Genomic DNA, 18,434 nt, shown 5'->3' with positions numbered 1-18,434 from the left:
ATCTGGGAACCGGTTAGTTTCTGGAAAATTCATTGGGCCATACGCTTAGGATTTGTGCATTTCTCGTATGCCTATGACACTTCATTAAACAGTGTTCTAAAAATGCCAGTAAAGGGCTTCAAAGAGCTTTTAATAAAAGGGAAGACATTGAAATAATAAAAGCATTCTGGCTATGGCACATTGCACGGGATTTCATCGCTATGGGATCTTGGGTTCTTCCTGCCCCAGAAGCCAGGAAGGAGACAGTTGTCAGAAACCAAGAAGCACGGGAGCTGTGCCAGGGCATACCGGGACTGTGGAACACCAAGGTCTCAGCAGCTCCCTCTCCCACCCCCACCTGGCCCGCCCTCCGCTAACCGCAAGGGCAAGGCAAGCCCGCTTTCCACTGGGTTCCCAGGCTCAGCTGAGTCCCCATTCATTGGAGTTTACTTCACTCAGCATTTTTCTGTCCTCGGCACAGTTTTCCGATCCCTTCTCTTGTTTGATCCCCTCAAAGACCCTATGAGGGAAGTCGAGACCCAGAGAGGGGGAGTCAAAAGATTTGGCCAAGGTCATACTGCCAGCAAGTGGCCCAGTCAGGACGCAAACACAAGGCTTCAGATACCAAATCCAATATTCCTTTGGCTACACCACAGAGGGGCTCTTCCCAGTAATAGCCCTGCTGACTATGTCTTCACTTAGTGAACATGCGCCTGTCAGAGCCCGTCAACAACCCAACAGTATAAGTCCTATCATTGCGTCTCCATCTGATAAGTGAAAAACCTGAGGGTCAGAAAGTCCGAGAGCCTTGTCCAAGGTCAACGGCCAGTAAGATGGAACATGGATTGGAAAAGTAGCTTCTCCAAGTTGAGTCCGAGCTCTGAAACACTAGTTGAGTGGTTCCCAAAGCCAGCTGGACCTCACCGAGAGCTTGTAAAAACACAGATTCCCTGGTCCCACACCAGATCCCACATTCTGGTGCTAGACTCAGGATGGGGCTGCGGAATCTGTGTTTTTAAAAGCAGGCCTAGGCATTTTGGGAGCTCAGCCCTAAACGAGGCTGCCACTGAAGTATGACAGTAGAAACAAAACAACTTAAAGGTAAAGTTTAATCGACAACTTCCAAATTAACTCACCGAGCCTCTCTAATAATTAGGGCTCGCCTAATGATGATACACACTCCACAAGAAGGTATTTGACAACAGCCCAGCTGGCTGGATAATCACTACGTTTGTGTGTGTGAGGGGGTGGGTGTAGGGACTGGCGAGGAGCATCAGGAGGGCTCTGGGGGACGGCGGGGGAGGGGTGCACGGGTCGTGTCTGCTTTTGCTCTGGTTGCTGGTTATCGCTGCTGTGAGCGCTTTGTAAAATTCGTCAAGTTGTAACTTACAATGGTTGATGCACCTTGCTCTTAAATGTTTACGAAAAGAAAAAAAAAAGAGTACAGAGACACTGTGTAGGGAATCTTCACAGAGTAGAGACTTATGCTAGGGATCTAATAGGGCTCTTCTAATTATATGCTTCCAAGAGTTTGAGATTCTAGGATTTGAATTTTCCAAAATGCTATGATGCTGCTGAATCGATTCTCCAGACTTCAGGAGACTCCAAATCTGTAATAGTAGCTAATGTTTAGTGAGCTTTTCATATGTCCTGGCTACTATGCTAAGAAGAGGCAGCAGCCCTACGAGGTAGATGGCATTATACACCCCTGCACCCTCAGAGAGGTGACGTTACGTGCCCAAGATCAGAGGCATAGACAGCGGTACAGGCTGAACTGGAGCAAGAGCACCCTGGCTCCAGAGCTCATGCACCCAACCATGGTGCAGTGCTGATACCAAGCTCTGCCTCTTCCCCAGGCTAAGCTCCTGGGCATCTAAAACGATGCATTTTGTGCCACGTAGTCTTGCGTTTGCTGAGAGGACCCAGAGAGAGAAGGGTGCCGCAGGTACAGACAGCAGCTCTGACCTGGGACACGTGAGCACACGCACACGAACGTTGCCCCACTGCTGGCATGCACGGTCCTGCTCAGCTTGCTCCCAGACCAACTGCTGTGGGCGCCGGATCTGGCAAATGGAGAGTTCTCCATTGTGGGCTCCCAATTTTCCCAGCCAGGGGACAGGCAGGTGCCTCACAGGGGCCACTCCAGTCTCTGGGATGGAGCAAGACTCAGGAGTGGGAGAAGGGGAGGGATTTCTCTCTTCCCCAGGCTCTAAACTGGAACATGTTTAAGGCATCACCTCTTCCAGAAGGAGATGAGTTTTAGGAGATGCTTTGTTAATCAGTGGGAATATCAGGCATGTGCTTGCCCGAGGGGGAGACAACAAAATACTCCAATCCCCTTCCTCAAATTCCTGCTTTTCCCCACAGCCAAGGCACCCTTCAGCTGAACCTCCCTCAACACAGTCCTCCAATATTTACAAAATAAAAGCCATGCTGCTCTGATGATTTTCTGAAGTCCTTCTGTTTTAAACAAACAGACGAAAATATTTTCAGATGCAATTATATATCTGGGATCTGCTTCAAAATAATCTGATGGGGGAAGAGTTGGTGGAGGAAACACAATTCTTGAAGCTGGGCGATGTTTTTTGTTTTTTAATTTTTTAAAATGTTTATTTTTGAGAGAGAGAGAGATTGAGAGAGAGAGAGAGAGAGAGAGAGAGAGAGAGAGAGAATAAGTGGGGGAGGGGCAGAGACAGAGGGAGACACAGAATCCAAAGCAGGCTGTCAGCACAGAGCCTGATGTGGGGCTCGAACTCACGGACTGTGAGATCATGACCTGAGCCGGAGTCAGACGCCCAACCGCCTGAGCCACCCAGTCATCCCAGTTTTTTTTTTAATCTTCTTTTGTATGTTTCTAGTTCCTCATTAAAAAAAAATCATGTATAGGGGCACCTGGGTGGCTCAGTCAGTTAAGCGGCTGATTTCGGCTCAGGTCATGATCTCACAGTCCGTGGGTTTGAGTCCCACATTGGGCTCTGTGCTGACAGCTCAGAGCCTGGAGCCTGCTTCGGCTTCTGTCTCCCTCTCTCTCTGCCCCTCCCCCTCTCACTCTCTGTCTCAAAAATAAACGTTGAAAAAAATGTTTTAAAAATCATGTCTAAACTACATTGAAAAAAAAAAAGCCATACTCCTTGGCCTGTCACATAAGGCCTTTGATGACCTGGCCCCATCCTACCTCTCACTGCAGGTCTCCAAATGTTCTCCACCCAGCTGATGGTTTCCTGCACACCCCGGCCGCACCTTGACACATGCTGCTTTCTCTTTCTGAATTGCCTTTCTTACTTTTGGTTCCTTATTTAAGCCTTATTCAGACTGATGTGCAGTGCCACCTCCTCCAAGAAGGCTTCCTTCATTGGCTCTGTAACTAGGCTGACTACCGCTCCTCTGGGCCCTCATTCCAGTCTGAGTTTGCCTCTATTTTGCTACCCACCTCAAGCTATTAAACCGTCCATTTATGGGCCTGCTGCCACCAACGGTGAATCTCTGGGGACCTAGCACATCGTAAGTGCCCATTAAGTGTACTGAACTAAGTGGGGAGGGAAAAGGAGCCGTGTGACTGAAAGGAAGTGGCTTAGCTTTCCTGAGTGTCTCTTGTCTCCACACCCAGAACACAACACTAGCAACAGCAAGGGAAGCACAGCAGACTAGAAGGTGCACGTGACAACCTGGCGACAGGCGCGTGGAGGGGTCGGTCAATGAGAGCTCTCTTCTCCATGCTTAAATCCCATGCTCAGAAATGACTCCCCGTTGGGGTGCCTGGGCGGCTCAGTCAGTTGAGCCTCCGACTTCGGACCAGGTCATGAGTTTGAACCCCTCATCGGGTTCTCTGCTGTCAGCGTGGAGCCCACTTTGTATCCTCTGTCTCCCCCTCTCTCTCTGCCCCTCCCCGCCTCAAAAATAAAATGAAAGAAAGAAAGAAAGAAAGAAAGAAAGAAAGAAAGAAAGAAAGAAAGAAAGAAAGAAAGAAAGAAAGAAAGAAATGGATCCATTTCGGCTGCCCAATGACCCAGGACACCATTACAGACTGGTGACTTTAGGTGAATATTCAGAATCAATGGTTCCCTCTGTAAAATGGGACCACCGATTCTTGAAGACTTCAGGGAACTCCTCAGGACCCTTCTAGTTGTACAGTCACAGGCACCTGCCAGCTCGTTGGCCATAGTGACAGAGCGGTGTGTGGGCAGGAACATGTGCATGTGCGTGTGGGGGTGTGTGTGCTGGTGGGTGATGGGAAAGGGGTCTGACTGATGAGGTTTATGTCCCCTGTCCCCTGAAAGGCAACTTGCAGTCTAGCGGTCAACTTGGTTGTTGGTCCCAAATTGCCTTCTGGGGACATGGGGATGATTCACCAGCCTCCTAGACTGACGACCTGCATGGGAACCAATACCTTCTGAACCGGACTCGGCAGAGAGGCAGAGGAGAGTGAAAAGGTCTGTGTCGTAGTCCTGCCTTCCCCGCTCGCTTGCTGTGCGACGTCAGCCAAGTTCTCAGCCTTCTCTGGTGAGGCTGCAGGGGCTCCATCTGTCTGATTCGATCCTCTCTAGGGATCTTTCCGCTCCTTACTCTTAGTTATCTGTGGCTGGGTCCAGCTAATCCTCCGTCCCTCTAAGTGACCGTTCTCCTCTATGAATTAGAAATGAAGATTCATTAGCTCTCTCAGCAGATATGTGATGAGCTTCTCGGATTGGCCAGGCACCGTGCTAGACACGGATGCCAGAGCAGTGAGCAACCCTTAGTAGGAGCCAGGAGCAGGAGACAAAAACACAAATAACTAATAACCGCAACAGTGACTTGTCTTACGAAGGAATACTTCAGGGTCCTGTGAGATGGCGTCCGCCCAAGGGAAGCACAGGGAGCTGAGTAATTGATGACCATGAACGTAACCAATAAGGCCCTGTGCACTACACGCGTGACCTCATTCAAATGTCACCTCAATCGCTGAGAAAAGGACTGTCATTCGCCCTATTTTTCAAATAAGGAGACTGAGGTTTAGAGGAGTTGAGGCCCCAGGTCACATCACTAAAAATACCCAGGATTTGGACCCAGGCTTTTCTTTGTAAGCCTGTCTAGAGACCCCCATTATAAACACAAGCATTAGGACCATTAGCCATAGAAACAGTAGCATTGAGATTGTGGGCCAGCTCAGCAGGTGCTGGGGACCCAGGAAGCATGGGAAACTTCCAGAGGCTCTGTCCCATCCAATTTGGAAGAAGCCCAAAGGGCAGGGCCCATCCAGGGGGTACAAAGGTCCCTAATTGTGCCAACACCATTGCCTGGTTTTCTTTCTTTCTTTTTTTTTTTTTTTTTAATTTTTAATGTTTATTTATTTCTGAGACAGAGAGAGACAGAGCATGAGTGGGGAGGAGCAGAGACAGAGAGAGGGAGACACAGAATGTGAAGCAGGCTCCAGGCTCTAAGCTGTCAGCACAGACCCCCATGTGGGGCTCGAACTCACAGACCGCGAGATCATGAACTGAGCCAAAGTCGGCCGCGCATCCGACCGAGCCACCCAGGTGCCTGGTTTCCTTTAAGACGCGGCCCTTGCCCCGCATTCTCTCCTAACTACCTGGCCCCACCTGGCCACCAGCAATGCCAGCACCACAGCCTATCATGGGGCAGCTGGAAGGAGAACTTGTAGACCGGGGTGAGTTCATTTGTACCCAGGGAAGAAGGTGCAGGGAGCAGAGTACAGCGGCCCAACTCCCAGAGGACCGGTGTAGAGGGAGCCCGCCAACCCCTTCCCAGAGAAAGTACAGCCACAGCTGACATGTAGGGGTTGGAGAATGTCCGTGTCCTTCTGGGTCTGGTCCCCTGAGTCCTTAAGGAGACCACCAAGCGTCATAGAATCAGAGGGGGGTTCCAGGGAGAACTTGACTCTCTCTAGCTCCTCTTCCATTTTACAGATGAGAAAACTGAAGCCTGGGGAGCCCCTGGCAGAGGGGGGTGTCACTGTTGCACTCTATCAGGCTAGCCAGCGTCATGAACATAGCATGTCCCTGCCACAGTGTAACCCGTGCTCCGTGGAGAGCCCTGGGGGAAACCTGAGCTTGCCCCCGCTTCCCCACCTGCAAAATAGCCCGTCCTTCCTGCTCTGCATGACCAACACGCTTCCTGGGGTGAATCAGTTAAGAATGGGTCATACACTAATCTAGCCACCTTTATTTTATGTGGAGGGAAATGGGCCCAGAGAGGTATGGAACTGTCTCAGGCCACACAGCCTGCTGAGTTACAGAAATTCAAATAGTGAAATTCTCTTTCCATCTTCCCTGCTTCAAAAGCCCACAATTTTCAAATGACCATGCACACTCAGCCCAGTCCCTGAACACAGGAAGCACCCAGCAAACATCAACAGTAACAATGACTGAGAGTAGTGTTCCGCGTGCAGGGCACTGTTATTCTGCCCAGGCTCAGCTCCCCATCTGTAAAAGGAGCCCTGTGCCTGCTTCTCGACCTCCCTCCTGTCTCCTGAGCCCAGGCGGCCAGCTCCAGAGCGTGGCTGGCGACAGAGGCAGCCCTCCTGAGCCCTCGGCAAACCCCAGAATACTCTGCTGTTCCCCGCATCCGGGCATACAGCACACCCTCTCTCCAGTGGAGGGCTGAACCCTGGCCTGGCATCTCTGTTCAGCGTTCCACTCGAGCTGTCCTGCCTCCAAAGATAGGCATCGGATTCCTGCTTCCTCCAAGACAGGGGAACAGAGCTGCCCCCACTCACCCCACCCCACCCCCGTGCTGCCTCTGGTGCCTCTTAGACCCACAGCCTTTCGCAGCCCCTGGAGATGGTGAGCGCCCTCATTTTATAGCCAGGAGAGCCGAGGTCTCGTCAGAGTGCCTCAAGAGTCACACAAAGGCCACGGCTGGCCAGGTTATCTGACTGTCCCTTAGATCCTCCCTCCCTCCTCCACACCAGGTGGCTTTGTCCATAATAGGACCCCTCTGCCTCCCTGGACACACACAAGAAGCCAGCACCTCTTGGCCCCCTGACCCCAGCACTTCCCCCTAAAACCACAGAGGAAAATGTCCCCACATGCCCCCTGAAGGCTCATCCCCTGAAAGCCCAAGCACAGACTTCCCATTCTTCCAAGGACATGAGTCCAACTTCCTAAGCCTGCAAATGTGACCTTGCTCCTCCATGAGATAAAAGTCCTAGCCTTGCCCGTTCCCCGGCCCCAATCCCCAGCCCCAAGGCTCAGGCTGGCTACATCTCTGGCTTGGATTCATTCAGTGTACCTAGGTGCCCCTGTCCTACCCCCACCGTGCCTGCCCCAGCCATCTCCTGGTCCCGTCTCACCTTCAAAGAGCCCCCAACCGTGCCCCCCGCCCCCTGCTCTGGGACAGGGCACAAGAATGGATTCGCTTTGCAACCCCCTCCCCCAGCCTCCCACCCTCCAGCAGGCCTTACCTATGCCCTTCAGGCAGGGGAGGGTGCCCCGGGCTGGGCTGCTGGGCTGGAGCCCTTTCCCCAAGCACCAAGCTGACAGGCTTCGGAGGGAGGTGCAGAGACTCCGAGCAGGAAAGCCCGCACGCACTCCCAAAGAGGCTGCTGAGAAAGTTGGAGTAGGTGTGTCCCAGCCCAGGAGGAGGAGGAGGAAAAAGGAGGTGGGAGAATTGAGGCGGATCATCCCCTCCTGCCAGCTCCCTGTCTCACGGAGAGGGAGGGAGGAAGCCAACTGGTTTGTGGCCCAGAACTCACAGTGGGGAATCGAGTCATGGAAAATGAGGGCTGGAAAGTTGCTGAGAAATCAGGCCCATTTCCACCTCCCTCCTCGGGCTTCCAGAAGGATAAACTGAGGCCCTAGGCAGGTAGTAGTCATGCAAGGACACACAGAGACTGTGAGGGGCCTGGGGAAGCTCTCAGCTAGTGCTCCCCACAGTCCTCCCTGACATGCAGCCCTGAGATCCCCCCAGCCTCCCAGGCCCGGTTCAAAACGCTAGCACTGCCACCCACGAGCTCAGTAACCTTGGGTGAGTTACTGAGTCTGAGCCTCAGTTTCCTTTTTTGCAAAGATGGGGATAATAATAACTCCTACCTCACGGGCTTGTTATGAGGATCAAAAAAAAGATAAAGGTTAAATGGATGTCACTTAGCAGGAAAGCCTCCCATAAAAGGTAATTCTTCTTCTCACTGTGATTAGCTGTGAGTTTTTCCAGAAGCGACTTAACCTCCCCAAGCTCCGGTTGCTCCATCTGTGAAATGGGGGTAAGAATAAACACCGGCTTCATAAGGTCGTGCAGATTCACAGGACGGATCATGCATGGAAAGTGCCAAGCCCAGTGTCTGAATCTCGCTGGGAGGCAAGACAGCTTAGCCTCTGTACGATTTATGGGGTGCCTCTCTGCCCTGGTTCCCCAGGTGTCTCTGCCCTGGCTCCCCAGGTGTCTCGAATGTGCTCCCTGGGTTGAGAACCAGTGTTTTAAGGGAAGGGAAGAAAAGCCAGACAGGAATCAGCTCTCCCTCCACCCTCTCTCGCTGCCGCCGTGCTTTTCAGTTACAGAATGTAATCATTTGCTTGTTTTGTGTGAGGCCCCATACTTAACACGTTTCCGGGGGCTGCACCTGGTGCGGAGGACAGAGGGGTAAATGAAATAGTTCCTGCCCCCACCCCCAGAGCTCAAAACGGCTCTGCAACCGTCCGACCCAACCCTCCCCACCCAGGGACGTGCATCCCCTCTGCAGCTTCCCTGGCGAAGAAGTGAGTCTTTGCTTGCACACCTCTAATTACAGGGAGCTCATTACCTCCCTCCGCAGTCAGTTCTGACTCTTAGTGTCTCTGCCTGATGCTCGGCTGAGCCTCGACCCTTGAACCTGGTTAATAAGCAAGAATGCTACGTATTGTTACTGCTATTGTTCTAAGCTCTGTGACCCAAGGCGGACGACTTAAATGCGCTAAGTCTCTGTTTCCTCATGTGTTAAATGGGCTGACAACTCCTGGGGCTGCTCAGAACAGAGCTATTTTCTCTGCCATGTGACCACAACGGAGCCCTAGTTCTGTGGCTAGGACGTGCTTTTCTTAGAAGTTCTGGCTGGACCCTAAGGATAAGTGGAATCATTAAGGTTCTGGTCTTGGTGCTCATGAGGGAGTAATGAGGCTCTTGGCTCCTTTCCCAGCTCTCGGAAGGTATTCATTCATGGAGCTGCTGCAGCCACTGTGAGCCACACCCTTGGGGACCTGTCACCAGCATTATGGATGACCACAGTGCCAAGCAGGCTGCTGTGGTATGTTGCCCAAGACCTCCAGAGGAGCTCCCCGGCCGGGGAGGGGAGTCTCCCAGGCCTCTCTCCTACCAGCTGCCTCAGCCCTGGAGGAGACGCCTGGGGGTGTGCAGCGTGAGGGGAGCTCCAGTGGGCAGACTAACCTGGGCGGTTATCCACTTGACTGATTGCTGCCCAGGTCTCCGAGTCTGGGCTGATGAGGCATTAACCAGAAGGAGGGTGGTGGGGTGGCCCCTGAGCCCTTTGACTAGTCATGTGTGGAGCGGCAGGCGGCTGTCTTCCCTCGGGCCCCTCTCTGGGCCAAGGCTGGCCTCCAGCGTGTCCAGTGCAGCGACAGCCTGCAGCCCCGGGGTGGGGGGAAGGGAGGAAGGGACGGGGATTGGGATGGACTGCTCAACCGCACGCATCATGACGCTGCCATTCTTCCCCTCCGCATTTCCCCCGCCACTGCTGACCCGGGCTCGGGTCCTTCTTCCTTCTGGCCCCAGGACCCGACCAGGGGACCTGCTGGCCTCCACTGCCCCATGCACCATGGAAACCGGACTCCTCAGTGTCCCCCCAAGCATGCTTGGAAACTTCTCGTTCCTGAGCTCCTGCTTACAGCTTCCTGGACATCAAAGACTGTTCCCATCCGTCTTGGTACAGCCCATATGCCACCTTCCCTCCGTGAACTCCCCGACCATGCCCCTGACCTGAGCAAGAAGTAATAATAATAACAACAATGGCTGATCTTTATGTCAGCACTCAGCTCAGCAGGGATTATCTCATTTCTCTGTACACCACCCTGGTGGATTAGGCACTTTTATCATACTCTATTTTTCAGATGAAGAAACTGAAGCTCAGAAAAGCCTTAATTACTTGCCCAAGGTCACAGGCCTAGACTAAGCTAAGTTTCAAGCTCCCATCTGTCTGAACTCCTTAACCACTGGGCTGCACTGCCCCGCGTCTGTCCCTCCTCCCTGTAGTCCTCTGGCTGAAACTCCCGTGTGACCCTCTGCTTTGTGTTCTGCCTCCGTGTGTACCTCTCTTCACTTCAGCCCCTGGCCCACTCCATTTTAAATCTCCTCGGGGACAGATCTCTGTCTGACTCGATGGCTCTCAGCCACGGCTGCACATTGGCATCACCTGGGAAGCTTTTGCCAATCCTGATGCCCAGACCCCATCCCAGATCAAGCACATTCTACTCTCTGGGGCTAGACCCAGGGCACCCATGTTTCCTACACAGTACCAGGCATGTTGTAGAATTAAAAGGAATTATGTCTGGGGCACTTGGGTGGCTCAGTCGGTTATGCACCCGACTCTTGGTTTCGGTTCAGGTCATGATCTCACGGTTTCGTGAGTTTGAGTTCCACATCCGGCTCTGCTCTGGCAACCGGGAGCCTGCTTGGGATTCTCTCTCTTCCTCTCTCTCTCTCTGCCCCTTCCCCACTTGCGCTGTCTTTGTCTCTCTCAAAATAAATAAAATAAATAAGCTTTAAAAAAAATCCTTAAAAAAATAAACAAAACGAATCACATCTGATTCTGAACCCCCTTTAGGGACCTCAGTTTCTCTATCTCAACAAAGCAGGGGTTGAACTCTGATCTTTAACTTCTACCTCTGACATTCTAAAATTCTAATGTTCTTTTTTTTTTTTTAATGTTTTTAAACGTTTTTGTTCGTTTTTGACAAACAGAGTGTGAGTGGAGGAGGGGCAGACAGAGAGGGAAACACAGAATCTGAAGCAGGCTCCAGGCTCTGAGCTGTCAGCACAGAGCCCGATGCGGGGCTTGAACTCACGAACTGCAAGATCATGACCTGAGCTGAAGTCTGATGCTTAACCGACTGAGCCACTCAGGCACCCCTAAATTTCTAATATTCTTTACAAGGATACTGTAGGCTTCCAAAGAGACACCTAGCAAATAGTCTCTGTCCACTGCCTTTACCTGCCCGAGGAAAGCTGTATTGCCTTTGTGGACTGGGTGAGCTCTTTCTCCTCCCTCCTAGGTTTTCCTTTCTGGAGCAATCTGTCCACATTCGCTGTGGGGCAGAGAGTATAAGTGGGGTACCTGAGCAGTAATAAAATCTCTGACTAGGTGGCAAACTCCAGGGCACCTATAAAGTCTGAGAGCACAGATCATATTATCTTCATGTTTAACAGACGGAACGAACCCTTTTGGTTCCTTTTGGGGTGTGCTAAAGTCTCAGGTTTCTTCAGCACAAACCATAGACGCAAATCATCCGAGACAGACAGCACATCACAGATGTGTGTGCAGGGTCAGCTGACCAACATGTGGGTTGGCCCAGGGCCGAGGGGTTCCCAGGGACTAGGACTTTCGGTGCTATGACCAGGACAGTCCTGGGGAAACAGGAATGGCGGTCACCCAGTGGAGGGAACCGTGGCATCACCACATCACCCACATGTGTCGCATACCCAGAGCAGGTCCCTAGTGAGTGGGGTCCACCTTGGAAGACCAGTCTTCTTGAGAGAAGATTCAGCTCACAGGGGACAGTTGGCTGACGGACTGGCTCCTTTAAGACAACACGTCGATGAACTTGAAATGCAAACTGGCATTTCCACGGCTGGGGGCCCTTCCATCACACTGCCTTCTCTCTGGAGAGGGTCACACAGCAGGATGGGAATGAGGCAGGGAGACAGGTACAGAATGGAGATCGTGAAGTCTGGCCTATGGACCTGTGGACAGGAAAGGCTCCAGAGGCCTGGCTATCAAAGGGACACGATGCCTTTAAGGAGGATGAAGTCATCGGGGGCCCAGGCCACCTGGCTCTGTGAGGGCTGCAGCCTGCAGCCGAGAGGGAGAAGCAGAAGGTGGAAGGCAGGTGGGCCGTGGGGGCTGAGCCTGGGATGTCAGCTCTGTAGCGGACAGACGGGACCCAGCAGGAGTTGGAACAGCCAGCCCTGGCGTTGCCTGGGGTGCTCGGGAATGTAATCAAACACTCAGCAGACCTGCTGGCCACGGGCATCTGGGCACCACCGGGTTCTCCAGCTCATCCTGACCCCCAGCTGGCAGTTCTGACAGGCTCCTGCCAGGAGAAGCGTCCGGCCTTGTTGGCCAGGCCGGTGAGCATGAGCAGCTCACCTGCTGCTCATCCAGCCCGCCCCAGGCTGGCGCGGGCAGGTGGGGCTCTGACGCTGAGAGCTACTGGAGCCAGGCTGGCTGGTTCCGTGGCCTTGTTTAGGTCACCCCAACAGGAAGCTGGGATGGGGTGGGGGGAGTCACTCTGAGGTCTTGAAACAGAACCTCTGATGTTATCCCCAACCTCACCTGCCCCCAGACTTGGGGCCCGGATGTGGCCCTGACCAGGGAACCAGTACAGCTCCCATGTCCCCCTTTCCACAACCATGAACCACATTTCCAGCCTCAACCCCCATTTCTCCCTCTTGTGTAGTGACAACAGCAATAATCATAACTGCGATAATAATAACTGGCGTGTGTTATAATTTATTAAGTGCTCGGCCAAGCATCATCTCCTTTGCTCCTCAAATAAATCTTCCTGATGCGATACTATTATTTCCATTCTCATTTTGCAGAGGAAGGAACTGAGACTCAGAGAGTCTAAAGTGACTTGTCCACGGTCGTTCTGCCCTTAAATGGCAGAGGGGGGATTTGAACTAAGTTAATCTAGTGCTTCTAGCCTCCACCCTGAGGTTATGCTCCAACCAAATCATGGGATTTGCATCCCTGGGCTTGCCACCCGCATTTAGGAAGGACTCGATGCAGTGCTCCGGCTGTCTCGGCCTTGGAAACCTCAATAGCTTGGAATGAGGTTCTGCTCAGCATCCTTTTGCCCTAGGCCCTGTAGGGAATGCGTCAGCCAGCCCACTCTTCCCCAGCCCCAGCCCCGCACCCTCTGTTTGCTCTTGCCTGGCCTCTGTCCAGACTGCCATCCATCACGCATCTACTGGTCCATCACAAGGCTGCCTGCTCAGGGACATCTCTTAATCTCCCCCAGCGAGCCTCCCCACAAACTGCTAAAGGGTCTCCGGGCCCCTGTGGAGCAGGCTGTCCTGTTCTGGTCTCACCGTGAGGTCAGGGCAGGATATCGTGTGGTCCTCACCCCACCCCGCCCCCACCTCTGCTGTATTTGTTGGGGGGGAGTGGAGCACACGGTGAGGTTTGGATTTGAAATTAGACAGATAGATTCCAACCCAGCTCTGCCATCGCATGTGTGCAGCTGTGTGGCCCTGGACAAGTTACTTCACCTCTCTGGGTAGCAATCTCCTCATCTGTCATCTGGAGGTGGTAATGGTTCTTATCTTGTAAGGGTTGTCGGGACTCAATTAGGGATGAATCGGTAAAACACTATGCAGCGTGCCGGAGGCAAAAAAATGGTAGTTTTCTGGATCGGTTTGGTGTCTAATTCATCTGTGAGTTTCCCATAGCTCTTCACATGGCGCTAATGAAACGTGATAGGTGCGGAGGATGAATAGATGCCAACTCCTTTGGAAGGGCCGCGAAGCCCTGCACGTAGAGAAGTAGGATGTGGTTTTACAGATGAAGAAACTGAGGCCTGATGAGACTTGCTGGCCGGCTCCGGGCCTCACAGCCCTCCCTCACTCCACTGTCAGTGTATGCGTCCTGCCAGGTCACTTCAAGGCCAGCAGGGCAGAGGCCCTCCTGAATTCCAGAGGCAGGGCTGGCAGCCAACCAGCCCTGTCTCCCCCCTCCCCAGCCAGCCACATTCCAGACATTCCACCCAGGTAAGGAAGAGGCCGGCCGGCCCGAGGGAGGGAACCCCGGAACAGAGGCCGAGGGGCCTAGACAGGCGGCAGGGACAGAGGCCAGGGTCTCCTGGGAGTGGGGATTGCTGGCCACTCTGGGTTCCTCAGCACCCCAGGCCCTTCTCACAGGCCAGGCCTTAGGCCCGCCTGAGGCTCAAGATGCAGAGAAGTTTGCTCAGGGAAAAGAGACTAGTAACCCAGTGGTTTTCTAACTTCAGATTTGTAGGAATCATCTGGCCTGAGTGGGGGTGGGGTGTTAAAAATGCACATTCCAGGGGGCACCTGGGTGGCTCAGTTGGTTAATCAGTTAAGCAGTTAAGCCACCTTAAGCGGTTAAGCCAACTTGAGCTCAGGTCCTGATCCCACAGTTTGTGAGTTCAAGCCCCACATTGGGCTCTGTGCTGATGGTGCAGAGCCTGCTTGTATTCTCTCTCCCTCTCTCTCAGCCTCTCTCTCTCTTTCTCTCTCTCTCAAAAATAAATAAGTAAACTTAAAAAAAAAAAAAAAAAGCACATCCCAGGCCCCATCTCCCATTACGGAGGGGCCCAGGATTCTGCTTCTTAAATGAGCCTCCAAGAGGGTGCACAGCCAGGTTTAAGAGCCACTGATTCAGTCCACTACATAGGTGATAGATGAGGAAGCTGAGGTCAGGAGACAGAAGGGATTGCCTACACTTACCAGCACCAAGGCTGTCCTCACAGGAGCCACTGCTGCTTCTGGAAATAAGCAGGGCTCAGATGCAAATCCAAACCACACGGGGACAAGGGAATGCAGAGGGGTGAAAGGCTGGAACAGTGAATCTCAAAGAAAAGTTAGAAAGATGGGCAATGTTTGCCCTTCTGGCCCCACCACTGTCCTTTGTGTCCACTCCCCCACAGAGGCTGCCAACTGGCCTAACTCAGAGGTGCACAGATCCCCAGCCCCCTCCACTTTGCTCTGGAAATACATTCACGCTGCCTCCATATCCAGTTCCCCAGTGGTTTTCCTTTTCTGGTCACTGTGTATAAGAGAGAGCACCGCCTTGGAGTAAAACATCCCAGGGTCAGATATCAACTCAGTCGCTGCCATGCTGTGTGGAGTTAGGCAAGTTCCTTACCCTCTCTGACTCCCAAGTTACTCATTTGTACAATGGTGGGCTAGACTAGCTTTCTTCAAAATGTAATTCATGGATCAGCTCCACAGGAGCCCCCAGAAACTTTGCTGAAATGCAGATCCTCGCGCTTCCAACCAGATAAAATGGGCAAACGAATTTGGAGACATCTTATTTAAATTTTGCATTTACATAAGTAATACATGGTAATTTTCCTTGTGAAATAATAAAACATTACATGGAAGGTTAAAGCCCTCTTTGTTACTACCACAAATACCTACTGCAAAGACAACCAGTATAATCATCTAGGTGTGTGACCTTTGTAGATATTTATATCCATACATAGATATTCCAGAAGGAAATATATAGCATTTGAGGCCTTTTATTTGTCTGGGGAAGGAGAGTGGTTGTGAAAATCGCATCTTGTGTGTCATTCCACGACTTACTCAGCAGTTTGTCGTGGGGTCTTTTCGTGGAGTTCACACAGATCCACCCACGCTTGGAGCTCTCCAGGTCATTCTGGGGCTCACTCGAGTTTGAGAACCACTGAGCTAGATAAACACTGACATCATACCTTATGAGTCTGATTGTAACGTAGAGAAGGGGCAGAGTTAGCAGGATATTTCCCAGGGATGAGGGGAAGTGTAGCCTGACTGGAGAGTCTTGGGGCTGGACTCCACTGCTCAGGTAGGGCCCCCCACTTTCCCTTCCCTTCCTCCTAGGTCCCCTCCACTTCCCTTCCAAGGCCTGTACTTTCGGGCCACGCCCCCCTTCCCTTGCCAGCCCCCCCCCCCCCCCCCCCCCCCCCCGTCACCCTGATGTCATCTGTGCAGGCAGGGACTGACTCAGGCTCTTCTACCCCCCAGAAGGCAGCTCCCTGTGGCTCGTGATGAAGCCAGACTGGTTTGACCTGGTAAGGTAGATCGTGCTTTCCCAGTACTGCGTTCTGGGGAACTTCAAGCACACACCATCTGGCTCTGTGGGGAATTCAGGAGCTGTCTGGGTCTAGAGTAGTGGCAATCTCTTCACTGTCCTCAAGGCTCTGCCATAGCTGTGAGACCTTGAGCAAGCCCCTGTCCTCAGAGCTTCCCCCTCCCCAACTGTAAAATAATCAGTAATCTCTATGCCTGACAAGCACATCTTTCAAGCAAAGCTATGTGAGTTTTGTTGAATGAATACAAGTTGAAAAGTCCTTTCCAAATCCCAAGGACTATGAATTTAGGGCCACCATTATGAATAAAATTCTTACCGCGTGCGTAGCTCTAGACTGGGAACGGAAATGGAACCCTGGAAAAGAATTGATACAAACATCTTAGCTAGGAGTCCAGTCATCCAGTCAATCAATATTTGCCTAGAGTCTAGCATAGGACAGGAATGGAAGAACCAGGTGAAAGCAGTCAAGAAGGGGGGTACCTGGGTGGCTCAAGAAAGGTCAAGAAGGGGGGTACCTGGGTGGCTCAGCTGGTTAAGCATCCAACTCTTGGTTTCGGCTCATGATCTCATGGTTCATGAGTTCGAGCCCCGTGTCGGGTTCCATGCTTGCTGCGCAGAGCCTGCTTGGGATCCTCTCTGTCCCTCTCTCTCTGCCTCTCCCCTGCTCGTGCTCTCTCTCTCTCTCTCTCTCAAAATAAATAAATAAACTTAAAAAAAAAAAAGAAGAAAGGACAAGGGGTCCACTCACAAGCATGGGGGTCAGGAGAGAGGCAAGTGGAGATTGCGGTCACACAGAGTATGGATCCTGCAGAAAGGTCAGAGGAAAAAAGCATTCAGTGGGAAGATGAAGTCTACAGAGAGTGGAAGCAACAGATACAATACATACAATATGGAGAGTGTAACAGACTCTGAATAAATGTTTGCTAAACTGAATAGAGAGATTGTTACAGAGACCAACTCATGATAAATGGATACATAGAAATAGATGAGTTTATTAAATAGATAAGGGAAATAAGCAGATGAAAGTAAGTTAGCAAAGCATGGATGGACGGACACAGAGATGGATGGGTAGATGGATGGATGGATGGATGGGTAGATGGATGGATGGATGGATAAGTGGTTGGATGATGGATGAATGGATGGGCAAGAAGAGAGGTAGGTAATCTTGGTCCAGGATTATTGGATTTTGGATCACATGTCTATGTTTAGATTTGGGCCCCTCTGTTTATTGACTCCTACTGGCCATGTAACCAATGAGGGGTTTGTACTAAAAACAGAGATCATCAGTCCAGTGTGCCACCTTCCCCAGGAAATTATGAGAACTGCCTGAAAGACTAGCTGAGACAAAGCCTTGCCTAAAACCGCATGCAGGGGCGCCTGGGTGGCTCAGCTGGTTAAGCGTCCGACTTCGGCTCAGGTCATAATCTTGCGGTCCGGGAGTTCGAGCCCCTCGTGGGGCTCTGTGCTGCCAGCTCGGAGCCTGGAGACTGCTTCAGGTCCTGTGTCTCCCTCTCTCTCTGTTCCTCCCTGTGCAGGCAAGGACTGCCTTCAGCATAGGGAATAGAGCCAACGATACCGTAACATTGTCCGACAGTGGCAGATGGTGGCTATACCAGCGGTAAGCATGGAATAATGCGTAGAGAAGTTGAATCACTATGTTGTACCCCTTGGAACTAATGTGAGATTGTGTGTCAGCCATACTCAGATTTTAAAAATTAAAAAAAAAAAAAAAAAAGAGAGAGACTGATAGAGGAATCAATGTAGGACCCGGAGTTTATATGACACACTGTAGATCCTACTCCTCTGAGTGGCAGTTGAGTAAACCGAGGGCCTGGTGTGTCGGGGCAGCCTGAGGCCTGTGTCTGGGCGACATGCTTCTGCCGCGCCATCCAAAGCATGCCATCCTCACTGACACAGCCCCTCTACTGTGATGCGCAGCTCGGCTTTCCTCTTCAGAGTCACCCTGATAATCCAGCCTCCAGGGCAGCGTCCAGAGCCCAGCAAGAGCAGAATCACCTGGGTGCCTACTGACAAGCGTGGCTTGTGGGTCCCCTCCCCTGTCCCCTGAATCAGAGGACTTTGATGTGCCCAGGTTGAGGAGAGCCGGCTAGGCGCCTTGCACACAGCGACTGGTCGATAAATAACCTCTTCATTTTGCAGCTGCTTTGCTCGTCCAGACTCATTGGTTCGAGTGTGGTGGGGTTGATGCTTGAACACAGCTCTCCCGCTGCCTATTCCGGGGCCCCTGCCAGTGCCTCCCCCCCCCCACCACCACCCGAGGCAAGGAAATGGCCCAAATGGCCTCTCGATGGCCCTCGGCTCTAAGATTTCAGACCCCTCAACAACTGCCTGACCCAGGCTGCGGATTTCAAGCTAAGCCCACTGGCTTTCTCCAGGCTGCTGCTGGGATCCTTGAAAACCCAGGGATAAGGGAGGCCTAAGGGAGATAAGTGGTTCTTGTTCCTCCTCCCATCTGGCTACCACCCAGATGAAGGCCATT

The 18,434-nt window shown here is 52.1% G+C and overlaps 2 protein-coding genes across 2 annotated transcripts in view; one reads left to right on the top strand and one right to left on the bottom strand.

The window, feature by feature from the left end:
* Positions 1–7,534, bottom strand: part of FAT2 (FAT atypical cadherin 2) — an 83,504-nt gene extending 75,970 nt beyond the window's left edge. Inside the window, exon 1 of the mRNA XM_027077495.2 lies at positions 7,379–7,534. The gene's annotated coding sequence lies outside the window, so the exon portion shown is untranslated. The remainder of the gene's footprint in view (positions 1–7,378) is intronic.
* Positions 1–18,434, top strand: part of SLC36A1 (solute carrier family 36 member 1) — a 170,693-nt gene that overhangs the window by 140,676 nt on the left and 11,583 nt on the right. The gene's annotated exons all lie outside the window — the stretch shown is intronic.

The sequence above is a fragment of the Acinonyx jubatus genome, chromosome A1 (assembly GCF_027475565.1).
Source record: "Acinonyx jubatus isolate Ajub_Pintada_27869175 chromosome A1, VMU_Ajub_asm_v1.0, whole genome shotgun sequence".
NCBI lineage: Eukaryota > Metazoa > Chordata > Mammalia > Carnivora > Felidae > Acinonyx > Acinonyx jubatus.
This window is presented reverse-complemented; position numbering and strand designations above follow the sequence as displayed.